Genomic DNA, 6,000 nt, shown 5'->3' with positions numbered 1-6,000 from the left:
TCTCCGTCAGCAGATGGTGTAAACTGTCAGTCTCCGTCAGCAGATGGTGTAAATTGTCAGTCTCCGTCAGCAGGTGGTGTAAACTGCTAGTCTCCGTCAGCAGGTGGTGTAAACTGTCAGTCTCCGTCAGCAGGTGGTGTAAACTATCAGTCTCCGTCAGCAGGTGGTGTAAACTGCTAGTCTCCGTCAGCAAGTTGTGTAAACTGACAGTCTCCGTCAGCAGGTGGTGTAAACTACCAGTCTCCGTCAGCAGGTGGTGTAAACTGTCAGTCTCCGTCAGCAGGTGGTGTAAACTGGCAGTCTCCGTCAGCAGGTGGTGTAAACTGTCAGTCTCCGTCAGCAGGTGGTGTAAACTGTCAGTCTCCGTCAGCAGGTGGTGTAAACTGTCAGTCTCCGTCAGCAGATGGTGTAAACTGTCAGTCTCCGTCAGCAGATGGTGTAAATTGTCAGTCTCCGTCAGCAGGTGGTGTAAACTGCTAGTCTCCGTCAGCAGGTGGTGTAAACTGTCAGTCTCCGTCAGCAGGTGGTGTAAACTGTCAGTCTCCGTCAGCAGGTGGTGTAAACTGCTAGTCTCCGTCAGCAGGTGGTGTAAACTGACAGTCTCCGTCAGCAGGTGGTGTAAACTACCAGTCTCCGTCAGCAGGTGGTGTAAACTGTCAGTCTCCGTCAGCAGGTGGTGTAAACTGGCAGTCTCCGTCAGCAGGTGGTGTAAACTGTCAGTCTCCGTCAGCAGGTGGTGTAAACTGGCAGTCTCCGTCAGCAGGTGGTGTAAACTGGCAGTCTCCGTCAGCAGGTGGTGTAAACTGTCAGTCTCCGCCAGCAGGTGGTGTAAACTGTCAGTCTCCGTCAGCAGGTGGTGTAAACTGGCAGTCTCCGTCAGCAGGTGGTGTAAACTGTCAGTCTCCGTCAGCGGGTGGTCTAAACTGTCAGTCTCCGTCAGCAGGTGGTGTAAACTGGCAGTCTCCGTCAGCAGGTGGTGTAAACTGGCAGTCTCCGTCAGCAGGTGGTGTAAACTACCAGTCTCCGTCAGCAGGTGGTGTAAACTACCAGTCTCCGTCAGCAGGTGGTGTAAACTGACAGTCTCCGTCAGCAGGTGGTGTAAACTACCAGTCTCCGTCAGCAGGTGGTGTAAACTGCCAGTCTCCGTCAGCAGGTGGTGTAAACTACCAGTCTCCGTCAGCAGGTGGTGTAAACTGGCAGAGGTACTGGTAGTCAAGCCTGAGACTAGCAGCAGTAACGTCCAGGTGACTGTTGACCTCACTGGAGGAGCCAAAGACACGGGCCTCCAGGTGACTGTTCACCTCACTGGAGGAGCCAAAGACACGGGCCTCCAGGTGACTGTTGACCTCACTGGAGGAGCCAAAGACACGGGCCTCCAGGTGACTGTTGACCTCACTGGAGGAGCCAAAGACACGGGCCTCCAGGTGACTGTTGACCTCACTGGAGGAGCCAAAGACAATGGCCTCCAGGTGACTGTTGACCTCACTGGAGGAGCCAAAGACAATGGCCTCCAGGAGACTGTTGACCTCACTGGAGGAGCCAAAGACACGGGCCTCCAGGTAGACTGTTGACCTCACTGGAGGAGCCAAAGACACGGGCCTCCAGGTGACTGTTGACCTCACTGGAGGAGCCAAAGACACGGGCCTCCAGGTGACTGTTGACCTCACTGGAGGAGCCAAAGACACGGGCCTCCAGGTGACTGTTGACCTCACTGGAGGAGCCAAAGACACGGGCCTCCAGGTGACTGTTGACCTCACTGAGGAGCCAAAGACACGGGCCTCCAGGTGACTGTTGACCTCACTGGAGGAGCCAAAGACACGGGCCTCCAGGTGACTGTTGACCTCACTGGAGGAGCCAAAGACACGGGCCTCCAGGTGACTGTTGACCTCACTGGAGGAGCCAAAGACACGGGCCTCCAGGTGACTGTTGACCTCACTGGAGGAGCCAAAGACACGGGCCTCCAGGTGACTGTTGACCTCACTGGAGGAGCCAAAGACACGGGCCTCCAGGTGACTGTTGACCTCACTGGAGGAGCCAAAGACACGGGCCTCCAGGTGACTGTTGACCTCACTGGAGGAGCCAAAGACACGGGCCTCCAGGTGACTGTTGACCTCACTGGAGGAGCCAAAGACACGGGCCTCCAGGTGACTGTTGACCTCACTGGAGGAGCCAAAGACACGGGCCTCCAGGTGACTGTTGACCTCACTGGAGGAGCCAAGACACGGGCCTCCAGGTGACTGTTGACCTCACTGGAGGAGCCAAAGACACGGGCCTCCAGGTGACTGTTGACCTCACTGGAGGAGCCAAAGACACGGGCCTCCAGGTGACTGTTGACCTCACTGGAGGAGCCAAAGACACGGGCCTCCAGGTGACTGTTGACCTCACTGGAGGAGCCAAAGACACGGGCCTCCAGGTGACTGTTGACCTCACTGGAGGAGCCAAAGACACGGGCCTCCAGGTGACTGTTGACCTCACTGGAGGAGCCAAAGACACGGGCCTCCAGGTGACTGTTGACCTCACTGGAGGAGCCAAAGACACGGGCCTCCAGGTGACTGTTGACCTCACTGGAGGAGCCAAAGACACGGGCCTCCAGGTGACTGTTGACCTCACTGGAGGAGCCAAAGACACGGGCCTCCAGTGACTGTTGACCTCACTGGAGGAGCCAAAGACACGGGCCTCCAGGTGACTGTTGACCTCACTGGAGGAGCCAAAGACACGGCCTCCAGGTGACTGTTGACCTCACTGGAGGAGCCAAAGACACGGGCCTCCAGGTGACTGTTGACCTCACTGGAGGAGCCAAAGACACGGGCCTCCAGGTGACTGTTGACCTCACTGGAGGAGCCAAAGACACGGGCCTCCAGGTGACTGTTGACCTCACTGGAGGAGCCAAAGACACGGGCCTCCAGGTGACTGTTGACCTCACTGGAGGAGCCAAAGACACGGGCCTCCAGGTGACTGTTGACCTCACTGGAGGAGCCAAAGACACGGGCCTCCAGGTGACTGTTGACCTCACTGGAGGAGCCAAAGACACGGGCCTCCAGGTGACTGTTGACCTCACTGGAGGAGCCAAAGACACGGGCCTCCAGGTGACTGTTGACCTCACTGGAGGAGCCAAAGACACGGGCCTCCAGGTGACTGTTGACCTCACTGGAGGAGCCAAAGACACGGGCCTCCAGGTGACTGTTGACCTCACTGGAGGAGCCAAAGACACGGGCCTCCAGGTGACTGTTGACCTCACTGGAGGAGCCAAAGGCACGGGCCTCCAGGTGACTGTTGACCTCACTGGAGGAGCCAAAGACACGGGCCTCCAGGTGACTGTTGACCTCACTGGAGGAGCCAAAGACACGGGCCTCCAGGTGACTGTTGACCTCACTGGAGGAGCCAAAGACACGGGCCTCCAGGTGACTGTTGACCTCACTGGAGGAGCCAAAGACACGGGCCTCCAGGTGACTGTTGACACTCACTGGAGGAGCCAAAGACACGGGCCTCCAGGTGACTGTTGACCTCACTGGAGGAGCCAAAGACACGGGCCTCCAGGTGACTGTTGACCTCACTGGAGGAGCCAAAGACACGGGCCTCCAGGTGACTGTTGACCTCACTGGAGGAGCCAAAGACACGGGCCTCCAGGTGACTGTTGACCTCACTGGAGGAGCCAAAGACACGGGCCTCCAGGTGACTGTTGACCTCACTGGAGGAGCCAAAGACACGGGCCTCCAGGTGACTGTTGACCTCACTGGAGGAGCCAAAGACACGGGCCTCCAGGTGACTGTTGACCTCACTGGAGGAGCCAAAGACACGGGCCTCCAGGTGACTGATGACCTCACTGGAGGAGCCAAAGACACGGGCCTCCAGTAGACTGTTGACCTCACTGGAGGAGCCAAAGACACGGGCCTCCAGGTGACTGTTGACCTCACTGGAGGAGCCAAAGACACGGGCCTCCAGGTGACTGTTGACCTCACTGGAGGAGCCAAAGACACGGGCCTCCAGGTGACTTGACCTCACTGGAGGAGCCAAAGACACGGGCCTCCAGGTGACTGTTGACCTCACTGGAGGAGCCAAAGGCACGGGCCTCCAGGTGACTGTTGACCTCACTGGAGGAGCCAAAGACACGGGCCTCCAGGTGACTGTTGACCTCACTGGAGGAGCCAAAGACACGGGCCTCCAGGTGACTGTTGACCTCACTGGAGGAGCCAAAGACACGGGCCTCCAGGTGACTGTTGACCTCACTGGAGGAGCCAAAGACACGGGCCTCCAGGTGACTGTTGACCTCACTGGAGGAGCCAAAGACACGGGCCTCCAGGTGACTGTTGACCTCACTGGAGGAGCCAAAGACACGGGCCTCCAGGTGACTGTTGACCTCACTGGAGGAGCCAAAGACACGGGCCTCCAGGTGACTGTTGACCTCACTGGAGGAGCCAAAGACACGGGCCTCCAGGTGACTGTTGACCTCACAGGAGGAGCCAAAGACACGGGCCTCCAGGTGACTGTTGACCTAACTGGAGGAGCCAAAGACACGGGCCTCCAGGTGACTGTTGACCTCACTGGAGGAGCCAAAGACACGGGCCTCCAGGTGACTGTTGACCTCACTGGAGGAGCCAAAGACACGGGCCTCCAGGTGACTGTTGACCTCACAGGAGGAGCCAAAGACACGGGCCTCCAGGTGACTGTTGACCTCACTGGAGGAGCCAAAGACACGGGCCTCCAGGTGACTGTTGACCTAACTGGAGGAGCCAAAGACACGGGCCTCCAGGTGACTGTTGACCTCACTGGAGGAGCCAAAGACACGGGCCTCCAGGTGACTGTTCACCTCACTGGAGGAGCCAAAGACACGGGCCTCCAGGTGACTGTTGACCTCACTGGAGGAGCCAAAGACACGGGCCTCCAGGTGACTGTTGACCTCACTGGAGGAGCCAAAGACACGGGCCTCCAGGTGACTGTTGACCTCACTGGAGGAGCCAAAGACAATGGCCTCCAGGTGACTGTTGACCTCACTGGAGGAGCCAAAGAATGGCCTCCAGGAGACTGTTGACCTCACTGGAGGAGCCAAAGACACGGGCCTCCAGTGACTGTTGACCTCACTGGAGGAGCCAAAGACACGGGCCTCCAGGTGACTGTTGACCTCACTGGAGGAGCCAAAGACACGGGCCTCCAGGTGACTGTTGACCTCACTGGAGGAGCCAAAGACACGGGCCTCCAGGTGACTGTTGACCTCACTGGAGGAGCCAAAGACACGGGCCTCCAGGTGACTGTTGACCTCACTGGAGAAGCCAAAGACACGGGCCTCCAGGTGACTGTTGACCTCACTGGAGGAGCCAAAGACACGGGCCTCCAGGTGACTGTTGACCTCACTGGAGGAGCCAAAGACACGGGCCTCCAGGTGACTGTTGACCTCACTGGAGGAGCCAAAGACACGGGCCTCCAGGTGACTGTTGACCTCACTGGAGGAGCCAAAGACACGGGCCTCCAGGTGACTGTTGACCTCACTGGAGGAGCCAAAGACACGGGCCTCCAGGTGACTGTTGACCTCACTGGAGGAGCCAAAGACACGGGCCTCCAGGTGACTGTTGACCTCACTGGAGGAGCCAAAGACACGGGCCTCCAGGTGACTGTTGACCTCACTGGAGGAGCCAAAGACACGGGCCTCCAGGTGACTGTTGACCTCACAGGAGGAGCCAAGACACGGGCCTCCAGGTGACTGTTGACCTAACTGGAGGAGCCAAAGACACGGGCCTCCAGGTGACTGTTGACCTCACTGGAGGAGCCAAAGACACGGGCCTCCAGGTGACTGTTGACCTCACTGGAGGAGCCAAAGACACGGGCCTCCAGGTGACTGTTGACCTCACAGGAGGAGCCAAAGACACGGGCCTCCAGGTGACTGTTGACCTCACTGGAGGAGCCAAAGACACGGGCCTCCAGGTGACTGTTGACCTCACTGGAGGAGCCAAAGACACGGGCCTCCAGGTGACTGTTGACCTCACTGGAGGAGCCAAAGACACGGGC

Source organism: Procambarus clarkii, chromosome 24 (genome assembly GCF_040958095.1).
Source record: "Procambarus clarkii isolate CNS0578487 chromosome 24, FALCON_Pclarkii_2.0, whole genome shotgun sequence".
Lineage (NCBI taxonomy): Eukaryota > Metazoa > Arthropoda > Malacostraca > Decapoda > Cambaridae > Procambarus > Procambarus clarkii.
Note: the sequence above shows the minus strand (reverse complement) of the source record.